Raw genomic sequence first — 14,071 nt, 5'->3', positions numbered from 1 at the left:
ACAGAAAAAGAAGAGTAGAAATTGGATAAGAGGGACAAGAAAGAGAAGAAGTGCAAGAAGGGGATGAGATGTTGAAAGATGACGTCACATTACCTTGCTGTGGAAAGATTTTCACCATTGTAAAATGTGAGTTATGCAGGCTAATAGAAGGGGGCAGGTCTTCATTATTTTCTGCATTCTTTACTCACCCCATCTCTGTCTTTCTTTATGTCTCAGCCTCTGCTTTCTTTTAAGTTTGAATTCAATTCAGTTGTGCTCCGTTGTCATGAAAGCAAAGAGCATCAAGAGGATCAACACCATCCTGTTTCTGTCAACTGTATGTGCCTCTCTTTTCCTTTATTTCTTGCTCCCTGCATTATTTCTTTTTCTTTCTTTCTACTACCTCTTTATCTAATTTCTCCCTTTCTCACTCCTTTTGAGTGTCACGCTAATCTCCATTGACATATTAATCATCACAGCTTTGTTCTCCTCCTTTATACCTGACCTCTGTGTGCGTGAATGTGCGCGTGATCATAGCTGTGTGTGTATTAACGTGTAAAAATATTAACACGTCACCACACTCCCCTCACCAGTGTTCATTGATGGTGATTAGTAGCAGGTGTTGGCTCTAAATTCAAAAACACACACAGATTCACACACACACACACCTACATGCACCCTGATAGGTGTGATTTATGGGGCTGGGACCTATGCGTAGCTGGAACAACACGGTCTCGCCCTCGAAGATAACATATGAAGCACGCACATGCACGTAATGCACACATACGTATAGCATAAACACATATAGACTGTCTCATACACACCTACACACATGTGGTGCATTTTTTTCTGACATGGCTGACTCCTTCCAGCCCAGAGGTGAGATCAGACGTTAAAGATGTAGTGATGAAAACACTCCTCATGGAAACTGCACTTATTCATCTTCAGGAGGAGATACAGGACCTTCACTGCAACTTTTATAAATCTGGACTGTTATGCACCTGAAATAGCATTCTTGGACTGAGCAGACATATTTTAACGGCAATCTCATGCTCTGAAATGGCTGGTGGCTGGGTCATTAATCCTTTAATCTTCTGACAGTTGAAAAAGAGAGCAAAATTGCTCATAATGTGCTCACATGTGACATGATTTAAGACAAACACTCATCTGAATGAGAATGCACTGAATAGTATATAACAGATGATCACTGTTTAGTATTTTATGAGGCCATTTCTTTGTTCAACAGCAAATTTACACATCAGACATCAACTGCCACCATGTGAATAAATGATGATGTCGACTGCATTCAGTCTATTTGCACAACAATTCAGCATGTTATGAGTAAGCTTGGATGTCATGCATTCTGCCATTTTCTAGCAACATAAATGTCACACATACTGTTTTAAAGGGGCCTATTCTTGAAATATTTCAATTTCATTTTTAATTTTCAATTAGAATAATAAATAGAACTAATGTGATTGAAAAAACAAACAAACAAACTGATTAGGTACCAATCTGTCTGATTTATATAATTCACCCATTCTGACTACATGGGTCATCTGTTGTAGAGATTTGGGAAATGTGACTGGTTGACCCATAGGGAGACCTCTTTGCAGACAGATAGCTTTCTGTGTTTACTTTGGGTCACACTCAGCGGCAGGATTTTTTAAATCATGTTTTAATGATTTATGTACAACTGAAATTCCTTTGAATAGCTTTCAAAGACTCAAGCTGCTTCCTCTGATATAAATTGTTTTGCCAGATTTGCATTTCCCAAACTTATACAGCAGAGGTGGCAAATGCAAAGCATGACCTATTTGAAATGAGATACATTATCAACCATGGAACTAAGACCCAGTTTGAAAAATACAAAAATGTACACTTATTACCATCAAATATGACTAACATTACATGTTCTTTCTGGATGCTCAACTAGCTTGTCTGCAGAAAAAACCTAGTGTCTGCCTACTGATGCAATTTTATCTACTTGAGGAACATGGACAGCAAAAATGGCCAAAGAAAATGATCACATTAATTAAAAATGTTTGTTCAGCTTTTTATGATATGCTGCAATGACATATTTCCCTAAAAAAAAGTCCCCAAAGATGGCATCCAGTGTTTGAACAAAAGCAATAATAAACAAAAGTACTAATGTATGGTTGCTTTCAAAGTCAGAATAGAGTGACCCACCAACTACGCTAACTGCAGTGTGAACTGTAGCTATAATGTGTCCAATACTGATTAAGATAGGACTTCAATTTGTTTGTTTATTTTTTCAGGAAATATAATTAATTTTTATCTTACTAATTAGGGATTTATGTTTTGCAGCATTTCAGAGGTTGTCTTAACACTCAGATGGAAACATAGTGATAAACAGAGAATGAACAAAATAGAAGGAAGGAGAATTAAACTTGCTCAGGGTCTCAGTCTATCACACTACAGAGAGACCCTTATAACTACTGTCAGTTATAATTACTCCCCAGACATCACACTACTCTCTGCTATTCTTTCTATTCTGATCCTCTTTACATATAATCCCTGCTCACTGACTGTTTTATTCCATCTCTCTCTTTTTTGCATCTCCATTTTATTACCTGCTGCCTTTGTTTAGCTGTAGCTCTCCACAGGACTCAAAACAGCACAGTTTGAAGTGATAATTTAGTTGTTTTATTTTTTTCCCCTCTCTCTTTTCTTCTTCCTCCTTACTCTCTGCAGCCAACTTCTCTTCACTCCAGCTCACTTTGATTCAGTTCAGTGATGTTCTATTTTCACAACAATCGGTGATGAATTTTAAACACATTGCACAGCAGAAAACTATATCTCATTAATATAGGAAAATGATTAGGCCTTCCTACACTCATGTGGAGAGAGCTCAGTAATGACTCAAATAATGCTGTTTTGTTAAAGAGAACTAATGCAGTGGAACAGTTTCACTTGACGTAATGAAGTGTATATAGTACGTGTGTTTTTGTGTGAGAGAGGATGGAAGTGAAGGAAATGGTGTGTGGGGCCCAAATGTTTGTGTGGCCATCTGTAATTCCTATAATGACACTGCTAGTGTGCTTTACGTTATAATCATATTTTGGGGTCAGTCACAGTGTGGGGTCTCATCTTCTATATAAGGACGATATAAGGTCTCTTCAAGGTTAAGTGTGTGTGTGTATATATAGACAGGTGTATGTGACCTGCAGTATGATTATCCATGGCTGTCTGATTTTAATGAGCCATGGTACAACAGAAACCTTTTAAATAAGTATCTCCAATGTCTTAATGGCGTCTATCCATCATATACACATTATTTAAATTATTATCAACATTAAGAGAAAAAAGGCAGGGAATCATCATTCATTTACATCAAGCTGACACATTCATTTTGGATGTACTCCCTCAAAATGTGTTAATGTATGTGTATGTATAATACTCTACATATGCAAATAGTTGTATGAAAAAACAAATGCATATAAAAAGAAAGAAAGGAAAACAATTCAACTTAAAGCTGTAGGAGTGGAGAATGATTGCCCCCCCCGCCCCCCCTCGTCGATGCGTGCTGTCATCATAGGCTCCACTGTACTCTACCATTCAGTACAATAACTTTTGGAAAGTCTAGAAGAGCCACACATTTCTTTTATCCCCATTAACGTTAGCAAAGTGCTAACAGGAAGTCTCTAGTGAGCATCCTCTGCCCAGAGAGCATGTGCAGTATGCATTCATCCAGGAACACTTTGGAATATCGCCACCGACACCAGATTAAAAAACTCCTTAAACTGTGAAATACAGAGAGATTTACATGGTGACAATAGGCTTAATCAGCATAGTGTAAAACTCTTTGGCAAGGGCTTAAATGTAACAGACATCATCTATATGTAAAAGTTCCACACTGCAGGTTTAACAATTAGCGTGTGTAATGAGGCAAGTGGTTTGTTTGGCGCTAAAGTGAGCAGGGCTTTATGGGTGGTTGATGTTGGACTATGTGGGATTGGCGAGGTGGTGGAGGAGGAAGAAAGCTTTGAAGTTAGAGGAAGAAAGCAAAATAAGGAAAACAGAGGAAGTGATAAACATGCCGCCACTTAGTGTGGAGATAAAGGGGGATAAGATGGAGGGATGTAGAGAGAGGGGAACACAGAGGAGGTAATTGCCTTTAATTTCTAAAGTGTGTCTGAGGAAAATGTTCAGTTTTTTTGGGAGATCAGTCAACTTGATGAGAAACTGGATGCTGAAATTATTAGTAGAGCAGTGATTCTTACAAACACTATATTAAAGAGTGGATTGGATCAAGCATCCATTTAAGTAACACATGTTGTGTTTTGTGAATAGCCTGAACATTCATACAATACATTAAAGTGTTTTTTGTTTGTTTGTTCTGTTGTATATGGTCTGTCATTGCACACCACAGTTAAGTTTTAAAAAAGGGAATTTCACTTTCAGTCTCTTATGTTTTATTTAATGCTTTTTGCTCTTAATCCATCAACACAATGATTAAAATCTCCCAGGGCCACTTGAATGATTGAGGTTTCTAAGGTTTCTACCATATGCTGTCATCACGTAACGTGCGTTTCTGTCAGAGGTCAGGGATAAAAAGAGGAGGAGAAATGAGAAAAAAAAAGACTTACAGAGAGCGAGAAGAAGATGGAATAGCCAGTGGTTTAATGACACATCTGAGATTTTTAAATTTTCTCTTAAACTGGTTTTGCAGTCTGAATCCATGGCAACTAACAGTAACTTTCACTGTTTCGATTTTATGATGAAAGCATGATGATGACAGAACCTTAAATGAGGATAATAACATTTAAATCTAAGTGTGTGTATGTGTGTGCGTGTATGTGTGTGTGTGTGTGTGTGTGTGTGTGTGTGTGTGAATCTAAATAGTGAATATATATTTTGAAACCCATTCGTTTTTGTAGAGTTAATGTACAGTGTAACCTTAAAAAGAGATTTTAACCACTTGCAAAAAGAAAAATGATTTCTAGCCAGCTCTTATGAAAATAAAATGATCTGACATCATAAATCAATTTAGAAAAGTATATGTTCGCAGCAGCTGCTTTCTAAGGCCTTTGCCTATTAAATGCTAACATTTTGAAGCTAGAGTTATTTATATGTTAGGACTTTTTTAGATGATGAATTACAAGCAGCAAGCCTCTCAATAAAGAATTATATTATTGAAATTGTGCATGAAATCTGTTCTCACATTTTGGAACAGATTTAAGGCTGCTTACATAAAATGCTGATTAGTTGATTTATGTTTCATCTTTGGAACATAATGTTGGAAAGGAAGACCATATTGACCAAAAGTATCTCAGTAAGTACTTATTTCCATAAATGAATGTGTTGTGTTTTGCAGTAAAGTCTAAATTCTCATTGAAAAACATCAGCAGAATGTGACCCCCTATCTGGAATGGAAGATAAATCCATCAGATTTAAGTTTTCCACTTTCAGCTGATGCAGATTGATAGTCATGCACAGAGAGGTAGATACACAGACACACAGTCACACACACTTACACACAGTTAATCATGTGTGTGAAGGTCCAGTAGGGAGGAAGGAAAAATCTGGAATACCAGTTGGACTTCTCTGTCTTCAGTGTGTGTATGTGTGTGTGTGTTTGTGCGTGTGTGTGACTTGGCCCTTTGCCCTGTCCCTCCACGAGCCACGCGGTTAGGGGTCCTACTCAGGATTATCCCCATGAGTCTCACACACACACACACACTGAGAGAGAAAGACGCGTACAAATCCTGCCAGTCCACTGTGGGCTGTCCACCAAACCGCCTGTCAGCCCTAAAGCCCGCCTCCAACTGTCAGATGCTTCCTGTCCACTTCCTGTTTCTGTCAGATGCAACACAGAGGCCTTCTTCTGCACATAGACGTCCCATTCATTCATCACCATTACCATTCATTCTAGTAAGAGCTTCCTGATATAATGCTTTTTTCTACCCTCTAGGTGTCTTTCATCATATACCTGTTACTAGCCTGCACATGTATGTGTGTGTCTGTGTGTCTCCGTGTTGAGAGAAGCCAGTGTCCCCAGTATGCCCAGTAATGTTTAATTGGTGTAATTAACCTGTTACCATGGTAATTAACCTGGGCAACAGTTCTGTCAACATTATAATGACAAACAGATGGTACCACTGCTGCCAACCCTGACACACGGACATGGACACACACACACACACACACACACACACACACACACACACACACACACACACACACACACACACACACACATACAAAGACACCTGTCCATATCCAGTATGTCCAAGCAGTTTGAAGTGGACACATACAACATTCACATGGTTATGTAAACTCAAAGCTCTCTTTCTTTTAAAATATCAGTATCTTCCACACAAACATACACCTGCACAGCAATAGACAGACATACCCTGAACATAATTTATGTAAACTGTTCTTCTCTAAATGACTACTAATAATATTTAAAAAGAAAAGCAAATACATTAAAGTAAAATACATCACAAGGTTAGTAGTAGAGTCAGATTGTCTGCAATATGTGTTACAATCAATTGTTCACTTGCTACCCAGCCAACAAAATTACATTTCAAATAATGCACTATAAATCCTGGCAGGCAAAATAGTTTTGAGGCTGAACTATGACTCATTGAAAATCTCTTGAGCTGAAAGTTTAGTGTTCTTCTGGGGAACGTGGAGATGTACTACGGTTATTTCAGCAATATGTAACATCACTGCAGTGAATAAAACATACATAAAAACTGAAACTAAATGTACCATATTTAATTTATTGGGAACCAAAGTCTTCCCCCGTCTTCAAGCTAGCCTCAGCTTGATTAGCCTCAGCTTGAAACAATGATTTACTGTAGTTTTCTATCTGTGATTTAAGCCAAATGAGTATGTACTGTACTAAAATAATAATAGTTCTTCATTTGAAAACGCCCCAAAATAAACTTCATCATGATGCTTTAACTGTGCTCCTGTGTCATTCTAAAAAAATCCATTATGTTTCTTTTGGTAACTTAAGTTTTCATTGATTTTTAAAAAAAGGCATAAAGGATGCAGTCATTCAACAACTACAGTGTTGGTAGCAGCATTCAGAGGGCATAGTGTCAAACATCATCATGCAAGTACTGTAGTTGCGATAAGTTCATAATTGAAAAAAAAAAGTTGATATATTTCTTAATTGAGTTAATATCACATGATTAATTGAGGTGTAGGTATAAAACAAACAGGGTCTTGTCTAACCAACCTTGATACAGATTTATGTGAAGTTTGAAACTTTCCAATAGAAAAGCTTGGCAGTGTTTGATGTTGCAGGTGCAGATTCCTCCCTCAGTGTTGATTTAAGTTTAAAGTACTCACTCTGGGAATAATGACCTCTGAAGGCTCACGCAGCCACTGCCATGGAAAGTCACCATATGGAACCCAGTATTAATTGTGTGAGGATTTACAGTGTCACCACCACTGCTTCCCCTCCATTATCCATGCTGTTATCCCCTGACAAGCTGTATAACGGTTTCCAATGAGAACAATAGAAATTAAATGATTCTAGACCACATTGTCAGGCAATGTAATCAGTAGAGCATGATGGGGGCTTTGGTTTGATTACTTCCTGGTGTTTCAGCCAATCAGGATACATTTTATGGTGCCATCTGAGTGTCTGATCAAAATAAAGGCCCTGTCACAGTTACGAGGGAGCTATTTAAGGGAAGGATTGAAGGAGATAGAGGCAGAGAGAGATACAGAAATCCTCAGAGATATAGAAACAGAGAAAACATGGTGCTGATGGAGCCAGAGAAAGAGGGGGGAGGGGGGGTTATCTTGATGAAAAGCAGAAGCCCATTAGTTTCCCAGTGTGTCTTAATGCATGCGTTTGAGTGTGTGTATGTGTGTATGTGATTAGTCTATATAGGGACAGTTTGATGGCTGTTGGAATAGTTAACAGGTGGCTCCAGTGCCTCCCTCCTCTCACCTCTACCACGGCGGTCCAACCAGTTGTTTTTATCTTGAAAAAGAACAGGACACAGATATTAGTACTTTCTTTAATTTGACAAGTTGGCAATGTAGTGTTGCTATCCATATCTGCTTTTAAATTACAAAAACAATTAATCTAAATGCACTGTTTTGACATGTCATTTCAAAAATTACTATAAACTATTAAACGGCTACTTGATAACCACACATCTTGATTAATTGCTCAGTCCTGATTGGCCAATAGAGGCATACTGATGTCATATCCATCCGCAGACAAGTCATCACCAGAGCTGATGATGTTATTAAACATTTGTTTGTGTAAATTGTACTTTAGATAAAGTTATGTGCATACAAATAATGTAGCACAGCATAATACATGTACAATTATTATTTTTATAGGCTTAATTTGCTTTCTCATAATATTCATGAATCTTCTGAACTTTTAAATGTATAAGTTGTAACAGATTAATGATGCCTTTTTAATCAAAAAACTAAAGAAGAATAAAGTAATAAAATAAATGAATACTAATGAGACTTTAAAACCAAAAAATTAGAGCCTGATTTATGCAGAGAAGTCATAGTGAGGAGAGTCACCTTGAATTTAGGGCAAGAGGTGAGCTTAAACATTTGTATGGTGATGATATGATCTACACACACACACTCACCGTCTTGGGAGAATGTGTGTCAGTCTGAGTCATGAAGGGAGAAAGTGTCCACAGGGACAGTAGGTCAAGATAGGAAACAGACTCCCCTTCCGATAAACAGTCATCCTAGTTGTCAAGGCCTCTCTGTGTGAGTATATATGCTTGCACGCGTGTCTCTGTGAAGTTTTTTTGTATACGTTTGTGTGCGTGATTAACTGTGCATTTGTGAGTGTTCATATGTAAGTGTGTGTGGCAGAGTCATTGAGGGCACATCTGGAGAAGTGTCACTACTTTTAAGCTTGATCTCTCTCCCTCTGCCTTGTAATTTGTTTTGTTTAAAAATGACATTCCCCTATCTTTACGTGCACAGACTAAAAGTCAACATTACCTTCTGGCCATCATTCATGCAAACATTGTCAACTTTGTCAAAACAGACTGTGGTTTTAAATTAGTCTTCATAAAACAACTGAAAATATAAAGTTTCTTCATTTTAATTCAGTTTTTTAATCAGCTCCTGCCTTTTGGGGAGGGTTTTGTATCCTTTTCTTTGTATTTTTCCGAGTTATTCATAAATCCTTTTGCATTATTCCCCTTTGGAGACGTATCATCTGCCATCAATCAGGAAAAGATCTGTATTTAACAATTAGGTGGAGTATTCGTGAAAGAAATAATCTTTAAAAATATAGAAATTTCCAAACAAGTTGGTCAAATCACATTATTCTTTTGAGAAACTATGTGGTGTAATGACATTTAATTATCATGCATTGCTGATTTTTTACCAAAGTCCAAACTTCTCTAATTGTTAAACTTGAACAGCAAGTTATATTTTTTAAAAAGGTCCCTCACTAATTTGCTTAATTACCAAAAACTTTAATTGACAGGCAAAGAGACAGAAAGAGAGTCCAGTTTAGTTTTGTGTGTGTGTCTTTGTGGTATTAATATTTTAACAGACAAGCAGAGTTAACACATTTAGAGTACATAAATATAGACATACAGCCCCTGAGATTGTTTAGGTGGTTGGTGGGGGGTGTGAGGTGTTACAGCATCAACAGAATAAGTTGGGGTTGTGATTCATATTTTTTTCCACCAGGGGGCGCTGTGCTGTAGTGTTTTCAGCCTCTTTGATGTGGGGGGTACAGGTGGAGCAAGGATGACACAGTGGTAAGGGTGTGTTAGGTTTGCTTTACCTCACAGCCCGGTGGACAGACAGCTGTCGGTGCACACAGCAGTGTTTCCTCTGCAGACGGAGCTCAGTCAATCACACCCACTTTAAAAGGACTCCAGGTTGTTGATTGTGGCTGAAACTCTGAAGAGAATTAAACAGCGAACAGATGCAAAAGCTTTAGTGTCGGTCTGCTCAGTAAGCCTGCGTAGAAATCCACACAATCCTCTCCGTCTTGCTGTTTTTTTACCATTCCTTTTTTTATTGTTTCTCTGCTTTCTCTTTTTGTCATTGCCAGGCTAAGACACTATAAGCCTGGCTAATGGCTTGTCATGTAATCCGCATGTAAATATGAAACACAATTACAGTAATGCTTAATTCCAGTGAGCCTTAAAGAGGCTGGCATTAATAGAAACAGGGCATATTCCTTTGGTGCTTCACTTTTCTTGTCTTTTTTTTTTGTTTGTTTTGTTTGTGTGGATTTCTGGGATTTGTCTTTTCACTTCATATCATCCTTTCTTTGTGAACATGTGTAGATATTTTAGTGTGTGTGTGTGTGTATATCTGTGTGAACTCATGGAAATATTTGTCAAAGTTTCAGTGTCTAATATCTTACAGACTGAGGATCCAAAGCCAGGATTTCTCTCCCAAATCTCTCTAAGTGTAAGCAGTCGATGGAGTTATGGAGTTTATACTGAACAGTATACTGTTGTAAAGTCCACCTTTTCTATTGGACACATCTTTGAACCATATTATGAGCGCTGAATGCAGAATGGCCTGTGCCCTTTTCTTCCCAAACCTACATCTGTGTCTCTTTCACTTCGTTTTTCCATCCATCCATAATTCTTTCCCTTTTTCCCCCCAACCTGTCCTCCATTTCCTTCTGTCCTTTCACCAATAAAAACAATAAACTGATTAATAAAATTCACAGAACTGCAAATCCATTTTTATTATACCTTTTGTTTCATATATATTTTAATTTAAAGATAACCTTGTTCCTGTGTGTGCTAGATGAATCCATCACACATTATACTGCCAGAAAAAGGAAAAAGTTCAAATGTCACAACACGTAAAGACATGGGTATAAAAAAAATAGGATTTGTGTTCTTTGGGTGCTTTCAACACAAACATCAGATGGTATTTTTATGGTAACAACAAAACCCTGATCTATCGCTGCAATAGTTCCTGAAAGGCAAACACCAACTGAGAGTGGGGGGGTGGAGGGGAGAGAGGAACAGATGGACAAATTGGTAGGCAGGCGGGCAGAGTGACAGAGAGTGATAGCTTCCCCACACCACTTCTAAATTATAGTGAAAGGAAATGAGACACAGAAAGAGAGAAATGACATAAAAGATAAAAGCAGAAATAAAAAGACAAAGGGCCGAGAGACGAGGAGAAGAGCTGGGGATTTCCAGTGAACTCAGCGTGGATTCTTGCAGTCTACGAGGGATTTGAAGTTAAATTAAAATGATTGGATCAAGGTGATGTATGCTCAACTGTTGGCAGAAGAACAAGACATGATACAGCCTTTCTCGACAGTTTTATCTGTTTAAGGGTCGCCTCCTTTTGTCTGTAGATCTGAATGTCAGTAGGCTTGTTTTTCATTATATTGTTTTCCCCTTCCTATTCCCTCAGTCATATATACTTTATGTCCCATTCATACTGGATGATTTTTGTATTATTTCAACTAAATGTTGAGTCTCAGCCTATTAAAATGCAGGACCAAGCTGCAGATACACAAAGCCTCACACAAACCCCAAAAAAGAAGCACTCAAATAATCAAAACAAGTATTTCACAAAAAAATATCTCTTCGGTCGACTCAGCCGCTCCGTTTTCTTTTCTCTAAAGCTTTTTCAGTGTTTGGGATTGAAAAGGAAATGCAGGTCATGAGGTACATCACGGTTTAGAATAAAATAAGTCTTGACTGGTACTATTTATCTACAGTTGTGCAATTCAACTCCATGGTTTCACAGTTTAATACAATTGCTGCTGAAAATCAAAATATTGCCCCCGGCGATCAGATGAAGTCGTCCAAAAATGTCCTCCGCAAAAAAACACCAAGAAACAAACAAAAAAAAAAATCCTCATTTGAATGCATGCTGTTGAGCTGAATAAATGTCAGTACTTGCTAGCTATGGCCATATAATGGCTATGATAAAATGGCCATCATAAAATCTGAAACAGCAGCTGTGAGATCAAGTGTAAGTGAGGCATAGTCTTTTCCATGGATTATTAAAAACACATAATGTAATTACTATGCATTTTATTAAAAGAACTGTCCAATTCAATAAGACAATGTCATATAGAGCTAGTCATGCTTTAAACGATTGGTACTATAATGAAATGGTTGGCCACAAAATGCTATACCCCTTCCCATTGTCTTCAGTGAGAAAGTGTCTCCATACTATTGACTGGTACTGTATATTATAATGAATTAGTGTGTCTTAGGGACACTTCAACACTTCTGCTGGATCACAATGACTCCAAATTTTGTTTGTCAGGGGGAAATCGCTCAACACTTTTATGATATTGAGATATTTCTCTTTTGTTCCAGACTTGCATTGAGTATTTCCATGACCACAGACAAATATTTTAAGATGATCTCTCTCTTCTTTCCTCCTTCATTCCTCCATCATTCTTTTCCATTTTTTTCTCCCTCTCTTCCCGTCAGGTTCCATCCCATCATGATTCAGATTTTCAGAGGAAACTTTCCCCTTGTAAAATTGACTCTTTTTATAGTACATCTCTATTCTTGATTATTTTCTTATTGTCTGGCTGTTTCACATTGTACTGTATTCAAAACTTCACTGTGTGTGCTTCCAAAATGCTTTACTGATTTCTGAAACAGCACATCAATGTTATGCCCATTTTTTTTTCTCAAAGCCATCAGGGATCCTATCTGCCATTTATAAGAAACCGCTCTATAAAATCAGTAAAAGATGCTTCAGTGCCTGATGTGTTATGCCTGATGAAAACTCAAGGTTCAGAGGTTCAATTCTTAGTGGCTGGTGCACACATTCATCATAATAAAATGCACTGAAGTAATGAGGAGAAAAGGTGATGATGGAAGTTTTAAGCCTAATTTAAAAAATGTAGATGATTTTTCTGTGAATGTCTTGCTCTAGTTTATGAGCGTTTTGTAGGTTTGTGCAGCTAGAGCATGGCATATCATACAGAGCAAACAGTTCCATCTGCTTTTCTTTAATGCCATTATCTCATCGAATCTATTTTAGATCACACAGTACAACAATAATGCCGCAACATGTTTTTCTCAGTTGGATTTGCTTTGGTTTGGGTTTATTGTAGGCTGGTGAGAAAAGGATAGATAGGACAGTGGTGACAGAAGGGAGGAAGGGAGGAAGGGAGAACAAGAGGAAAATATTGAATCATCAGAAAGGGGTGGAAAAAAAGAAGGACAAATGATGCAGGAATGACCAAAACACAAGGACAGAAACGACATTTAAACAGTGAGTGTCATTCACTTCAAAAGCGAAAGTTTGATTAAAACTTGTCCTTCTAATTAAAACTCAACAGCATTCAAGATTTTGATTTGAACTTAATAGTCTGAGCATGATTAAAGGGTTTTTTCATTTAAGTGAAAGGCGTTAAATTCTTTTTTCTTCTCTCTGTATTTATTTTGTGTTTATTTCTGTTCTTTCTCTCACTCCCTTTCTCTTTTTCTGTCAGTGAAAGCCTCTGTCGTAACTCCTTTGATTGCCACAGCGGAGGTCACTGAAAAACATGTCTGACTGAGTTTTGAACCTCACACATCATAAAGTCGTACTGAAGCAGCGTTGTGCCAGGCCAGATGAAAGTGCTCTATGCCCCACAAAATAACACCACATTAACACAACGACAGGCAAAAATGATGAAAGATGCATGAGAGGGACAGATGAGTGGGCACAGACACAGACGGACATGAGTGACTGTAGATGCTTGTGTTTCTTTTGTATGTGGGGGCAGCCTGAGGTAGAACTCTGTAAACTGCTTTGAATAAAAGCTTTCTATAAACACAGTGATTAATATATATAATATGTGACGTAAGTTTTAATTAAATCTGAATCAGCTCTTTTTCCGATCAACTTACTCTGTGTGAATATAATATATTCAAGAGGATGTGGCAATAATTACTCAAGCACCAATTATTTTTGTACATCAAGGTGTTTCATTTCTACATTTATGCAGCATAACATTGCATTTGTGCTGTTGTTAATTAATGAATTTATGTCCATTTCATTGATTTATATGTAACGTTTTTAACCTGCTGCTTTAGTGATGGAGAAGTGGTTGACACACAACAATAGCCCCAGTCTGAACATGAACCGATGTCTTCAAAATTACATAGAT

At 37.6% G+C, this 14,071-nt stretch overlaps 1 protein-coding gene across 1 annotated transcript in view; it reads left to right on the top strand.

Annotated features, from left to right (window-relative positions):
• slit3 (slit homolog 3 (Drosophila)) overlaps nt 1–14,071 on the top strand; it is a 244,885-nt gene that overhangs the window by 80,952 nt on the left and 149,862 nt on the right. The window lies entirely within an intron of this gene.

Source organism: Scomber japonicus, chromosome 8 (genome assembly GCF_027409825.1).
Source record: "Scomber japonicus isolate fScoJap1 chromosome 8, fScoJap1.pri, whole genome shotgun sequence".
NCBI lineage: Eukaryota > Metazoa > Chordata > Actinopteri > Scombriformes > Scombridae > Scomber > Scomber japonicus.
This window is presented reverse-complemented; position numbering and strand designations above follow the sequence as displayed.